General features: G+C 41.3%; 1 long non-coding RNA gene across 4 annotated transcripts; it reads left to right on the top strand.

The window, feature by feature from the left end:
- Positions 1 to 236: 236 nt before the first annotated feature.
- LOC308196196 lies at positions 237 to 13,960 on the top strand. 4 transcript variants are annotated; one of them, XR_013952119.1, is made up of 5 exons: positions 237 to 1,491; positions 5,894 to 5,958; positions 7,666 to 7,753; positions 8,195 to 8,401; positions 12,504 to 13,960. It is a non-coding gene; the product is annotated as an uncharacterized lncRNA (long non-coding RNA). The 4 variants fall into 4 exon arrangements; XR_013952120.1 differs by having other exon boundaries at positions 7,666 to 8,401; XR_013952121.1 differs by lacking the exons at positions 237 to 1,491; positions 5,894 to 5,958 and adding an exon at positions 5,968 to 6,736 and having other exon boundaries at positions 7,666 to 7,806.
- The last annotated feature ends 289 nt before the right edge of the window (positions 13,961 to 14,249 follow it).

Raw genomic sequence — 14,249 nt, 5'->3', positions numbered from 1 at the left:
GGCCTTCTTCTAAAGCCCATTGAAGTTTTCAGAAAGAAAAGGTTTTGTTTTGTTTTGTTTTCTTTTTGATCAAAACCTACATAAGATAGCCTCAGAAACTTTGAAAGGAAAAAAGAGCTAGCGATCGCCACCAGTCGCCTTGATGCTGCAGTGACTTTCTGCTTGCATTATGTGTTTTGAATAATTGTACAGTCAGCAACTGCAACCTCTATTAGTTCTGGTTGTTTTTTGTGGGGGTGTGGATGTGTATTAGATATTACAGAATTGCACATTGATTGGATAAGGAAAGTGCAGAATCTGAAGGGCTTGCCAACGACTAGTTATCTCTATCTTAAATATGGTCTCCCAAAGACTTGCTGTTTATATATCGTGGCACATGTACACAATGTTACAGTAAGTTCCCTACTCAGAAAGCTCTTTTGTTTTGATCTGTGTTTATCTCATATTAAGTGTTCTGTTAATCCTGTGCTATTCTGCTGAACTCTCCCTTCATACAAATATAGAAACCACACGCAAAACAAGCTTCTTTTAATGTATTTTTTCTGACTGTTTTATAATAACCATGACACAACAACTGGATAAAAAAACACCAACGATGTTCCAAAGTCAGAATGATCAGGTTTTAGTGCTCTGCATCTTATATTCAGTGGTTAAATGCCACTGTTAAATATAGCCTGCAATTCTTTCCACATAAACTCCAACTAAAAACAAACCCACTTTCATATCAGTGTAGTCGCTGCTAATTCTTAACCTCATGAAGTTCAACAAGAGGAAGTGCAAAGTGCTGCACCTGGAGAGGAACAAGTCAGCTGGAAAGCAGCTTGGCAGAAAGGACCTGGGGATCCTGGCGGACAGCAAGCTCAATGTGAGCCAGCAATGTGACCTTGATGCTAGGGAGGTTAATGGTGTCCTGGGCTACAGTGCGCAAAGCATCACCAGCAGGTCAAGGAAGGTGATCCTTCCGCTCTGCTCAGCACCGGTGAAGCCACACCTGGAGTGCTGGGTCCATTTCTGGCCCCCCAGTACAAGAGAGATGTGGAAATACTGGAGAGAGCCCAGCAGCGGGCCACCCAGGTGAGGAAGGGCCTGGAGCATCTCTCCTGTGAGCAGAGGCCGGGAGAGCTGGGACTGCTCAGCCTGGAGAAGAGGAGGCTCAGGGGGATCTCACCCAGGGCTGTGAATCCCCGCAGGCAGGGGGCAAAGAGGCCGCAGCCAGGCTCTTTTCAGGGGTGCCCAGCGCCAGGCCAGGGGCAGTGGGCACCGAGGGGCAGGCAGGAGGCTCCCTCTGAGCACCAGGCAGCACTTGTGTGCTGGGCGGGCGGCTGAGCGCTGGCCCAGGCTGCCCAGAGAGGCTGTGGGGTCTCCTCCTGGGAGACACAAGTCCCTTGCTCTTTCTATCCGACATTGACCGCATGTGTCTGCCAGAGGTGATTCTCCCTGGAGTATGTAAGATGTTCTTCCTTCAGGCACCACCTGTACCTGACATAAAACGTAAGTTTAAATTTTTGTCCTGGGTCTGGATTTTAATGATGCTTCTTTAGGTAAAACTTAGGCTTTGGATCTCAGTGGCAACATTTTCTATTCTACAGGCTTTGTGAAATAGTTTAGAGCTTTGGATGCTTACTAAACTGTATTTTAAAATACCATATAAAGATAGACTGACTATATATGTGATTTTGAAGGAGATAATAATGTGACCTTTAGTCTCAGTTTTTTTTATCAGAATTTTAAGAAAATATCTAACTGTTTATAAATGATTGGTCATCAGTTGTGAAAAATGTCCATTTACAAATGAAATTTCCAGCCTTGTATTATATATTTCTTTCATAATTAGTTTGCAACTAGTGTCTCTCCAGATAAAAATGAGAATTAATTTAAGCTCATCTCTGTTACCCACTACATGCTTTTGTGAAATGATGTAGCAAAATCCTCTTTACTGGTACATACAGGCTGAGTCAGGCTGGAGGCGATGGCGGCAAGGGCGGGAGAGGGCAGGGGGAATTTCTGCAGCACCGGGTTCCTCCACCCTCGTAGGACAGGAATCATTCAGCACTATGGGTAGTCTGTCACCCACACATCCCACACCACCATGCTCTGGAAAGCTGCCCAGACTGAGCCGATTAATGCCGTCTTTGGTCTTTATCTTCAATGTTTTAGTCTCAACTCTGGGTTTCTTTGCAGAAGACAAGTGAAGCCTGAGCCATGATGCTGCCCCACATGCCTGGGTACCAAGCCTGGGGGGTACCTCAGCACCCATCTTTGGGGTGGTTTGTCACTGGTTGACCTTGTTCACCAGTACCACTAATGTTTGGGACTAGCCTGGAAAAGTTTGAGCAGCCTGAGGTGGGCTGGCTACAAGAATGGTTGATAGTCAGTCAAGCTTGCATGGGGTTTTACAGCAAAACCAGGAGATAGCTCACTATGTCTTTTATAAACTGCCTGCTGTTTTGCTTTTAGAGTCCTCTGTGCAATGAGGACAGGCTGGGCAAAGGCTAACTGCTCTTTTTCTGCAGAAAGAAAATAAACGCAAATACATGATATAATTCAGTTTTGTTTGGCAGAGATGTTTCTGCCGGTTTGTTATTGTTGCTACAAGACCAAAGCTGTAATTCTCTTTAAATCTGGAGCATGACACCAGAGAAAAATTAGCACAATGGTTTTAGTTTTATGTAACATTCCTAATACCCAGCGACCGAGTGCTTTAGAAGAGAATAAACAAAATGAAGTAAGCTGTTTGTTCAGCATGTTCCAGCACCCATCCATCTGCTTCCCTTTGTACTCGCAGTCCTGCAGCCACAACTTTTCTCATCCACTCCTGTCAAAAATGTGACTCATTCTTCACATAATGGACTGGGGAAGAAGTAGAGAAGTTTTTATACATAATAAAGCTTTCTCTTGCCCAGGATCTCCTGCATCAGCTTATTTTACTTCTCATTAAAATGAATGACACAATGAAAATGTACTTTTTGTAGCTCTAGTTATCTGCAGTAAGATTCACTATCTATGCCACAATTAGCTCTGCTGGACTCTTCTCACAACCAGGCAAATGAAGCTTTGGTATAGCTAATTTTAAGACAAGGAATTTGTTCAATTCCCAGGCCAGGAGGGTACTAAGGGCTAGTAAAGTTTACAAATAGTGAATTTTGTGGATAGAGGGGAATTCTCTTCTCTCCCCAGGCTCTGATAACATACTTTCCTGGATGTACAGGGCTGGCATGGATGTCCAGCTGTGGAGGCAAGGGCTTGAATCTGAATGCCTTTGAAATCAGAAGCCACTCTACAGTGGGGACACAGGCCAAAACTTCTGTCTCTGTCACGTTTTTAATCTGCGTTGCATCAGTATAAAAACTATATATCCCCAGGCAGATGAAGTGTTTTCCATGGGAAGGGGCCATGCATTCTGCCCTGTTGGTGGCATCTTCAGTAACTCTGTTTTCCATGGAGTTGTGCTGTACTCTGCTTACAGGAAGACTGATACTGAATTCCCATGCTAAGGCTGTTTTCCTGGAGCAATAGCACAGATCTCCCTGCTCTTGCTTTACACATGCTAGACTGGTTTTAACAACATTTCTCCTGGCTGATAGACAAGAAGCAAAACACACAGCAGGCCGTCAGCAGATTTCCAATTCAGATGAAATCTCACAGCTTTTTTTTTTCACACAAATCTCTCACTTTCTCATGAGACCTTCCTATGAATCAAGCAAGCATTGCTGCTGCAAGAAACTAGCATGAGTTAGACCAATTTCCCCATGAGGAGAACATCACTTGCCAAGCAGGTGGCGGGAAGAGATACAGCAAGCCCAGAGGGTGACCTGGTCTGCTGGGAACCCCTGTCCCATACATGTGGCACATGTGGCACTGTGCTGGGGAGAGGAAGGCACCTACCAGTGTAGCTGATCTCCAGTCAGTTGGAGGATGTCTCTGACAAGGAGATTGATCCTTTGCATTTCTCAGTGCTGAGAAATTTAATGTTTCTTAGTTGCAAACACTGGTAGTCATGCACATGGCAGAAGTGGGACTACAGCCTGTCAACTCTGATTGAGATGCCCATAAACTTTGCCAGGTTATTTTGTGACACTGAAGTTATTACAGAAAGTCACAGGCTTATGTAAAGAGGAAACAAGACAAAGTTAATATGCTTTAAAATCACAGCAGCTATTTACCTTCTGGATCTTAACATGACTTGACAGAACTGCATGATGCAGTCTCCAAAAAATATCACTCTGTGGAAAGCTCCAGAGAACATTGCCTTTAATATGCCTTTTGCACTTCATTTGCTCTACTCTACACATTAATTTCCTAGGCATCTTTTAAGTGAATTCAGTCAGATAGTAAGTATAATTCCTAGGAGCTACCTAAATTACTTTTCTCCAATTTGTATGAGCACTTATATCATTTTAGCATCATTACGTGATAATTTAAACCTTTCATTTCGCTACTAATCAAATGCAATTCTAGAAAATAACCCAAATGTTCTAATTTAACAATAGTATCATGTCTTTACTTTCTTTTTTTTAATAATCAAGGATGGTCACTATAACCTCTGAAGGTAATAGAAAAGTTTCCACATATCGGTATAGCAGTGCCATTTTCTTATGTCAAGCAGACTTACTAGGTCTTAGAATTCACTGCTTGCGTCTCTGCAAAGCTTAAATGCTTCAGTAGGGTCAGCAGCTTTATGTACAGCATCCTCTGCATACACCCTTAGAAAACTCCACAGGCCCATATGTATGCATATGGGTCTCATACAGACAAAATGTTCCCTTTCCCTGGTACCCTGGCTGTGACAGGGACCAGCCAGGGGCACCTGTGGAGCAGTTCAATAAAAAAAAAAAAAAAAAAAGTCAAGTATGTAGTGATGCTTCCCCAGAATAATCTTTCAGCTCTCAATACCTCTTGCTTAAGGATTTGCTGTGGGAGATTCAATAACCCTTGATGTTTTTTTTCTTCAGTGAATTTGCCCATGCCAGCCCCTGACAGCCACAACATCTTGCACAGAAGAGTTCCTCTGCTGAACTGCTTATCGTAGAAAACATATGCTGCTGAATCAGATTGTGTGCATTAAAGATGTACAAAAGTATAGTAGAGTTACATGAGTGAAAAGCATATCATTTCATCTCTTTTGAACTTTTGAACTTTTCTTTACTCCCTAGTTTTGTACTGAAAAAGAGCAGAAAAAAATGTTTCTTCCTATGTAGGAAGAAAAGACTGGCTGATGTGGAATGAGGATCTATGTAGGCCAGCATCCTATCTCCACCTGTGGCTAACAGAGGAGACTGGGAACAAAGCAAACTTGGCACTTCCCCTTAGTATTCTCCCACCTTGCATCTATTTTAGCAAAGACAATTCCTTCTGTGTATTCTGGATCTGGCTCCTATTTATCTCTACTGATGACCCTTCAATCCTATACAGAAACAAGTGGTGCATTTGGAAGACAGCATACAGCTTTCTGGCATTACCATAGGTGACAATTTTCCTTTTATTTCCAGACTGGATGTGAGTGTTCTGCCTTCCCAGGCCATCCATGGTTTTGCAGACATTTTCCACATCCCCATATCATCCCTTTCCCAGGCTGAAAAGCCCAAGCCTACCCATTCATTCCTTGTATGGGAGAGGCGTTGCACACTTTGGTCATTTTTAACCCTGAAACTCATCCAATTTAATACCCACTGGGCAGGGGAGCTCAATACACCACAGAATATTAAAAACATGTGTGCATTATAGATTTACACAGTGGCATAGTAACGTTTGTAGGATTTTACACAGTAGCATAATAAGTATTATTTAATTATTAATATTATTAATATTTGTTATTAATAGAATAATTGTTTATTTTACTTCGACCCTTTCTCTCCTGACTATTCACACAAGGATCTTCTCTTCTACCCTCCAGCTGTTAAATTGCTTTAAAAAGTCCCCTTGGCAAGAGACCTTCTTTGATTTCCTTTGAGCATTCAGGTATGCTGAATCCATGTCTCCTTTATTAATGTTTTTTTGTTCAGAGGACTCTAATATTAATTTGAGTGATACAATTTCCCATTGCAAAAGTTCTTCCTTGCTATGTCAAGTTTATGCATAGATCCACTAATTCTCAATGTTTCTTTAACAGAGTTACTAGTAATTTGCCCAGTATACACGTCAGGTTTCCTAATTAGTGGTTCCATTTTTCTCATTAATCATCTTCCATTCCTTTAGTACTAAGACAGCTGTAAGTGCAAAGTTACACTTAACAGTGAGAAATTTGGTGATTTCTACCTGGAGCTCCTTTGATGCTCTTCAGATAAAAATGATCAAGAAATGGGGACTTGTTAATTCTGTCTGCTTGTTCCATGACATTTTTAGTTCAAATTGAGACATGTCCTCTGATAAACCCTCTGCAAGAAGAACTATTCAGTCTCTTCCTCAGCAGATAGATCCAAAAAGTACAAATAAATATGTGTTTTTTTTTTCCTGCCTGTGGCTATTTTCCCCCACATCTTTCACGCATTGATAATTGAGTTACACCAACTCACCCCTAACGGCAGTGGTGGCAGCAGGCTTCGTGCTGAGGAGTGGGTGAGGCACACAAGGCCCCAGGGGATGTCTGAGGGGGTTTCCAGGCCCTGAAGCTCTCGGGACAGTCCTGTTCATCATCTTATCAGTGATCTGGATACAGTATTGTGTGCAGTTCTGGGCTTCACAAACCAAAAAGGATATTAAGGTCCTCGAAAGCATCCAGAGGAGGGCAACAAAGCTGGTAAGAGGGCTGGAGGGCATGTCCTGTGAGGAGAGGCCCCTTCCAACTGTTCTGTTTGGTTCGGTTCGGTTCTGTTCTATTCTATACTATTCTAAACAATCCTCTGAGAGGCTTTGCAGTCTGTGTTTTTAGGGTTTACTAAAAGCTTTTATGCCTTTTTTTTTATATATATATATAAATAATTTCCAGTGTTCTTTGGATTTTTGAGGGATTTAGGAGAAGGTTTTTTTGGCCTGCTTTACTGCATTTTTGCACGTAGGCACAGCTTAACGGATCTGTCCATTCACCCTATTTGGTCACAACTTCAGCGTCCCGAAGGAAGCTTTCTTGGTCTTAATTGCATGCCTTTCACTGATGTTTATCTATGCTGTCTTCCTTTTGTGCCTTCCCAAATCTTTTTTGATTAGCAGAAGACATTTTCTTTGTTGCTCCAGTATGGTATCCTTGAGTGGTCCCAACGTTGTGTACAGTGATTCAATTCTGCCCTTTTAAACACCATCTTAATAAACATCCTTACTTTTGTGTACTCCCCCTTTGTAAAATTTAACAGCTCTAAGTGAATCTTACTCGTTTCATTGGGAGTTTTTGCTTCAGTTAATCCTGCAAATGTTGTAAATCCAAGCAACTCATGGTCACTACTACAAAATGGCTCTTCCATGGTAACAGTGACTGTACGTCAATGTTGTTTCTTCTTGAAGTCCTGTGCAACCTGCTCCAGCTGACCCCGTTTTGAGCAGGGGGGTTGCACTAAGCAATATCCAGAAATTCCTGTCAGCTACATCTATTCTGTGATTCTATAATGTAATACTATAGTAATAACATACTATTATATAATAGCAAACATTCTAGAAAATAATGTAATATGAATACAGTCATATTTGCAATATGTTAATATAATATGATACGCTAATATTGTATTTTTCTTTCAGAAACCTGGAATTGCAACCCACAAAGATGAATATGTAATTAACACAAGTAGAGTTTTCTCTTACGTAGAGCAGAGCTCCATCAGCATAGGTGTCTACATCGTTCATGGATACTTTGTGCCCAGTATTATCATGTGTCATCAGGTTTCTGATACACCTATTACATTGATATCCTCATTCTAATTTTCCACTTCGATTTCTCTGTCCCATTTTCCAGACTTCATCTGTTTTTCCACATTTTCTATTTGAATATTGCAATAGTCTGTCCTATCCTTTACTCAGTATTACAGAGTTTTCCACTAGTGGATACTACATCTCAAATCATGTACACTTCCTTTTAAATACTGATCTGTGACCTTCTTAAGTCGAAGTGTCAACAGCACGATTACTTTATGGTTTATATCAGGTCCATCTGGCTGGTATACTCTCCCTTTACTATAGAAGTATCCTTTATAGTCAATGAATTTTTATGCCTCCCCTTTATATCATTTTCTCCAGCAACTATTGGAATTATGTCTCTGCCTCTTTCTAGTCTTTTATCAGGTGCCAGGAGCATTTTGGACAGAGAGCTTCCAGCTTCCTACTCGACATGGGTCACAAGTACCTCCAGTATTTCATAGAAGCTGATTCAGACACCTTTTGAGGTTCACCTGGCAAGCAAGTCACCGCTATGAGCTCACCTGTTTACATAAGTGATGATCAAACTGCCCGCTGCTACAGCTGTTCCTCCCTATGACAGGTATCTCTGCCTCTGGAGGGCTGGCTTCTATGCAAGCAGCCTAATTCTGAGATATCTGGAGAAGGGTAGGGGAGCAGCTACTTCCTTCTGGGTAGGAAAGGAAATAGAGCAGTATCAGAGCACTCCTGGATAAAGATTCAAGTTCTTGTGGTTTCCACCTTAAGGTAAAAATTTTTCAGTATTAAGTTAGTCCTGAAGGATTTGATTAAGGACTTAATTAAGGATTTAATTCCTTAACTTAAAGACATAGGGTTTAATTTAAACCTGAAAGGTAGATTTTGATGCAGGAGAATCTATTCCTATTGAAGCAGCAGGAGACTACTTGGTCTGTGCTGGAAATTAAATGCTTTTCTAAGAGAGGTTAAAAATCCATGGAAAAAGGCAGATAGCCACTAGGAAATTTTAAGAGAGGTGATTTCTGAAAGGTTACAAGGAGTCTTCAAGAAGCTCAGGAAGATGCAAGAGGAAGAAAGGGCGGATATTTTTCAAACAGTATAGGATGATTAATTCAGGTATGTCTAGTGCTATAGCTGGAAGCGATCAGAAGGCCAGCAGAGATCTCTTCTAGTGGACTTACTAATCAATAGGTAAATACAGGCCGAACAGCAAAGCACATAGATCGATGCTAAGACCTGAACTGACAGAGCTGAGGAATTCTCGTGTAGGAATTCTGGTTTATTCACAGCAATGATGTCCACTTATATGTGAAAACATTTGGAAAAGGATTAATAAATTGAGGACTGCAATAGAAGGAGGTGGACTGCTGCTAACATAGCTATGAAAGAATACTGATATTTCAATGACTTATTTCTTCAGGGCCTACGGTGGTAAAGCTGGGCGTGATGAAACCTTGGATGCTATCATTCAGAATAGTACCTGGGAGAGCATAAGGCTTCTGGTGCCCAGGGTAATTCAGAAGGAGGAAGAATTAGGCTCCTTTGAAGGTTGTCTTAGGTATCTTGGGTTGTCTTCTGCCCAGGGAGATTGTGGAGTCTTCTTCTCTGGAGATATACAAGGCCCGTCTGGATGCCTACCTGGGCAGCCTGCTCTACGGAACCTGCTTTGGCAGAGGGGTTGGACCTGGTGATCTCTAGAGGTCCCTCCCAACCCCTTCAATTCTGTGATTCTGGATATGAGCATCTGATTGCAGCGTTGGTAAAATTCTGTCCCTAGCAGGACAAGACCCAAGGCATGTAAATCATTGCTGGTGAGCTCTTATATCAAGACACAAAGAAAAGAATAGTTCTGTTACTAGATTTCGTCCAGCTGTGGGAAGGTAATCAAAGAAGGCCTGCGACAGATAGATAGAAGTAAGAAAATAGCAGCTAAGCAAAAAGTCTAGAAGGGAAGGATGGCTGCTGTGCAGCGAGAGAAAGGAGACCCCAACAAAACAGGGTGCCCAGTAGGGAGAAAAACAAAGGAAGAGTCATCGGAGATTGAGGAAATGGTCCCTTTGTGTTTACTGCAAGGCACATGCTGAATGCTGACCAGGACTGGGTGCACTGGGAGAAGCCAGTGAACAAAGAAATATCCTCAGCAGCTGAGACTGCAGGAGAATGACAGCAGGGTCATCTGAGTACTGTGCCCCTGAAACCCATCCCTGGGATCTTCTCAAGTACGGGGCAAGGAGGTTCTAACAGCATTTACCAGTGGCTCTGAGCATCTAAGATTTGAGACAGGCAGTAAACACCAGTAGCATTTACAGTAGAAAAGAAATATAAACCTTAGATAATATTTACTAGGAAAAACTTCCCATTGGTAAATTTAAAAATAGAGACCCCTGGGAAGAGCAAGAGTCTATGAAACGGTTATTCTGAGAAATATGGTCCATAATAACAGGGAAATAATGCATGCCCAGAGATGTTCTCACATACCATAAATGTTCCCAGATTGTCTACAATGTTAAATGGTTTGAACAGCTGATAAACAGCAGATTTCTCAAGTAAATAAAAAATGACATCATGAGAAAATAGGCATCCAAACTGAGAGAAAGAGTCATTGGCAGGAAGATACAGAAAAATATACTAATGATTGCCTACCAAACAAAGGTGCCAACACTAATCATAAGAAACCAGGCATTCCTATTCTTAGTATAAAGAATAAATTCTTAGTATCTGTTCCAAGGAGCCCATTACAAAGAACTTAGCAAACCACCCTCCCTTAGGCAATGCATGCATGATTCAACTGTGACAGGGGTTGAAGCATTTCCCACTAAAGTCAAAAGAGAGGAAAGCTATATGGAGATTTCTGGGAAAAGAGAGACTGCCAAAGGAGCTACTTCTGTAGGAGACATTACTGATTTGTACTTCAAATGGAGTGGACTGAATGAGTTAGTCAGTGAGTCCATACTCCCTTTTGCCCTTTGCGCAATGAGTATGTGGAGAACACCATCAGGGCTATGACCATGATTTGATTCCATCACAACGGAGAAAACAATACCAGAATAACGATAAACAACATGTCAGTTAATATACAGGGTGCCAGTTTACATTTTGTTTGTGGTGACCCTCAAATGCTTGCCTGTTGGCATAGTACGGTGCTTGGAGGCTAAAGAATTATTTGCCTGAGCCAAGGTAACCTATGGAGGTGAGGTGAGCAGAGTATCCCAGTGACACTAGCAAGGAAAGCACAAAGGAAAGTGATTGCCAGTCTCACAGTCCACCCGTCTTTGGCTCTCCAGTCTGAAAAACCAACTACTTTATTTATGTAACCTTCATTTTGGCCCCAGAGCAAGGCTTGAACTGGCACTTCTGTGTCTTTCGCTTATGACTGCACCTCTGTCAGGGGATGAAGTGAGATTTCGCTAATCAAGGTATGTGCACAAACCCCAGTTTACAGTATGACTTTCTTAAGTACGTAAAATATTGAAAAACTCTCAAAAGGAGCTGAAGGACCTGCCTGGTTTATTTTAGAGTGCAACTGACTATGAGGAGCTAGGACACCTATGCTAAACCAAATCCTTATCTGCTGAAATCCACCTGGATGTTTTTTGTTTGAAGGCTGGTTGTCCTTAGCAACTTCTTAGCAAAAGCAAAAAAAAGCCTTCAGGAAATGGCTTAATGACTTTGATCTAAGCAATCAGAAAGCAAAAACTCTACAGATGTCTAGTGTATGCATTGCCAAATAGGAAAGGGTCTCTTTTCAAGGCAAAATTACTTACCGATGCAGTAACAGAGGTTGTTTGAAGTGAATTGATATGCATTCATTCCTGGTACATATGAATACTGTGGCCTCTCCAGTGAGAAAACCATGAAAGTGAATAAAATGTAAGGATATTAATTTTGAAATAAGTTTGGGCTTTTGTCTCATAATGATCATATGCCAAAAGAAAGTAATATTTGAGACTTTGTAGACCTTACCTCTACAGTCTTCTGGTGGAAAAAACTTCTCCTAAGAGGTCATCTTCATAAGGGTAAAGAAAACAGGGCTGGAAAACATTTTTTAAAAATGTAAAATACATCTCTTAAGGGAAGTATATAGAAGTGCTTTCACTTACAGTGTTTCCTTCCCACACTCTCATACTGGTAACAGCATTGCCTACCTGAAATGTCCAGGAAGACAAGGACTGCAGAATACATGAGTGTTAGTTAAGGCAAAGGAACACAGATTCTTAAATGCAGTATTTTCTTTTTAAATGTACTTGTTTCTGGTCATTAACTCAATGGGTAAATTACATGGCACCTAAAATAGGCCTTCCAGTATTCTATTGCAAGTAATTGCTATTCTACATCCAGCATGTCAGCTCCCAAACCATCACAAGTTTTCAGGACAATGTTGCAAAGGTTCGTTATGTGTTTGCACTCTCTCCTTGCCAGTCCTAATGAAGAGTGATGGGCTTTGCTGATTTTATCATGGGTGAGAGGTTATATGTCAAGGATGATCTGAGAGGTGACAGATTCTTGTCTGTCAGAAGGGACAGAGTCTTTGAGCCAGTGCTTTCTTCTAATGTCAAAAAAGCCTAAGAGTGCTGCAGTGCACTGAGCAAAATAGGCCAGCAGCGCCAGAGCGCTCTAAAGAAATTGGACTTTGGAGTAGCAGCAGTTCAACTTGAAAGGGCCACAAATTTGGACAGTGGTCTTATACAGTGCTTCTTGCATTTCAGGTTCAAGAATATCTCTATGTCGATGGAGGACTGAATTCTGAAAACCAAGTCTCCATGCTGATTTGAGCACAGAACTGAAGGCAGGTTTATGGTTTCAGGGTATGTGTTTTACTGTCTTCTGCAGTTTTATGAACCAGCAAAATAAACATACAGACAGACTGCATTAAGAAGTACTTCAACACCCTCTACAGGAACCAGAAACTGAAAATAAAATGATTTCTACCTGCATTTAATTCTGGTGGATTGAACTGATAGACTCAAATTCGTATGGATTACTCAGGTAGTTCTGAGAACTCTCTTTCTCCTGACCTCATCGATATGTACATTATATCCTAGCAACTCTTACATGTTTTGTTTTGTTCTGTTTTTCTCAAAACAGATGTTGACTTGAAGAATACAAACTTCCCTCACCTTTTCACTGATTGTATACTTCTTCTTTCTTGGTTCTAAGAGTAGATTGTAACTACCATGCAGTCTCTGAAGAACTTTATAATATCAATGTTTGAAAGCAAATTTAGTCCAAGCAGTCCATGCTATTTCCAAAATTCAAGTGTGCCTTTTGTCTTATCATCTGCTAACACCATTGACAAAGGGTAGGTACAACTTCTGAGTAAAATTCCAGTCTCTAATGTATTTTGGAAGTACTGAGAAGGGCTTAGTCCATATTGTGTCTCAGCATACAAGATCATTGTTTTCACCTAGGTGACTTGCTCAAAGAAGAGAGGACAAGAGCAGATAACACAAAATTCAGATCCAAATCAGCAGTGCATGAGGACTTTTTTTGCCGAGGACTTTCTCTGGCATGGAGTAAAGCCCTGAATGCCTTCTTCTGTGGAAGGAGCTTACGAGCATGAGACCAAAACTGCACAACTCAGGAGCACCCACAGACACTACAGACCACTCTCCTAGACTACAGGAGAGAAAGAATGACTTTTCCTGGGTATTTATACATGGGTGTGAGGGAAGAGTGGGATGGGATGTGGGAATCAGTATTCAAGATGCAAGACACACATAATCAAGCACCATGAATTTTATCTTCACTAAAAGCAAAACCTAATTCTGCTGCCAGGCTTAACACCTCTGCTCACCTTACTCTTGGAGATTATGGGCAAAGCTGGGGGTTTCATGAGCAGTCTCCTGAGAAAGTCTGTCCTACAGAAGCCACACAAGCATCTTATGTAAATGCAGCCAGAATGCCTCCACATCCAGCCACAGTACCCACAAGCTTAAATTCCTCCTGTAAAACTGGATAATTTGTTACCCACATGTCTCATCCCCCTTCTTGTCGCTGGCTTTAATAGCTTTTCTCAACAGATTTCATGTAATGTGAGCCACAGGGTGGCAAAGCATCTATTAGAGAGACCTGTTCATAGTGAAGCATCAGTTCGTCTTTGAAAAGGTCAGCCTTCTCCCTTGTGTGTTTGGAAAAATGAGCAATCATGTTATAAAAATACTAAAAATACCTGAAAAATGACTTGGAATCATTTCTCTAAGATGTGTCAATGCCGCTTTCAAAGTGAGTTGGTCTTGTGTGAATAGGGTGAGCTGAATTTCAGACATGCTGGTTCTTGCTCTACCTCTTAATGAGTTCTTTGGATGCCTACTTGTCATATAATTTTGCCATTTGCTATTTGATTAAGGATGTGTTTTTTAACCATTCCAGTAATTTATTGAGTTCTGTGTGAGCTGTGGGTGTGAGTACTCTTTGATCTCTATTTGTATGCACACAGTTTGCTAAAATCCCTG

The sequence above is a fragment of the Anser brachyrhynchus genome (assembly GCF_964034855.1).
Source record: "Anser brachyrhynchus genome assembly, chromosome: 1".
NCBI lineage: Eukaryota > Metazoa > Chordata > Aves > Anseriformes > Anatidae > Anser > Anser brachyrhynchus.
This window is presented reverse-complemented; position numbering and strand designations above follow the sequence as displayed.